Below are 1,055 nucleotides of genomic sequence, written 5' to 3'. Positions count from 1 at the left end.
TCCTTCTAATACTTTGTAATCAAGTAATTTCAGACCAAGAAAGAATACCTACAGAAAGAGAAATGTGTATATTTTCATTTTTGTCAGATACTAAGATTTGAGTTTTGGTTTGGATTTTTTGAGATAGGGTCTTGTTATGTAGTCCAGCCTGGCCTTGAACTTGAAACAATTCTCCTGCCTTAGCCTCCCCAGAGCTGGGATTATAGGCATGCACCACCATGTACTGCTCTATGAGGCATTTTAAAAAATTCTTTAAAAATCTGCTAATACGAAAAGAGGTAGCATTTTGAAAATAGGATCTCATTCTACAGAATCAGAGCAGAAGAAAAAACTGTAATGTCTAAATTTAGTACTAAACAATTTGCAACAATGTTGTATTTCTCAAAAAGGAGCAATCAGATCAAGAAAGGTTGCATTGAAATAAAAATGTTTACTAAGTTCTAAAATACAAATATAAGTAGTAAGCTCCAAAACTACCAATAGAGAAATCTTAGAATTCAGAGTAAAGGGATAAAAAAGAGATGAAGAGCTGACACATAAGAAATGTGAATTCTACATCCAGGAATTCCAGTGAGGAATACCAGAAGGAACAAATGCAGTAAATAATGGAGAAGCAACAAATAAATATGTCACTTACCAAATAAGATCTCAGTCAACAACAGATTGGCCATATATATAACAGTGGTCACTTAGGATTAGAATGGAATTGAAAAATTTCTATCACCTAGTAAAGTCGATACCTGTTCCAACTGTGAAGCACAATACATTTCAGGTTTGTGGTGATGCTGCTGTAAACAGCCTGAACATTCCCATCTTTTGCACATAGAGATAGGCATGGCAACACATACCTATAAGGCAAGCTCCCTGGGAGGCTGAAACAGGAAGATCACAAATTTAAACCCAACCTGGTAAATTCAGTGACTGATCCTCTGTTTTCAAGATAAATTTTTTAAAAGGCTGAGTGCCAGGGATTTAGCTCAGTGGTTTCACCATCTGCCTCACAGTCTCAAGCTCCCGAGTTCGATCCCCAATACCAAACCAAACCAAACCAAAAA

This window comes from Fukomys damarensis, unplaced genomic scaffold (genome assembly GCF_012274545.1).
Source record: "Fukomys damarensis isolate Sample0158 unplaced genomic scaffold, DMR_v1.0_HiC HiC_scaffold_39, whole genome shotgun sequence".
NCBI lineage: Eukaryota > Metazoa > Chordata > Mammalia > Rodentia > Bathyergidae > Fukomys > Fukomys damarensis.
The sequence above is the reverse complement of the archived record's forward strand: the minus strand, read 5'-3'. Positions refer to the sequence as shown.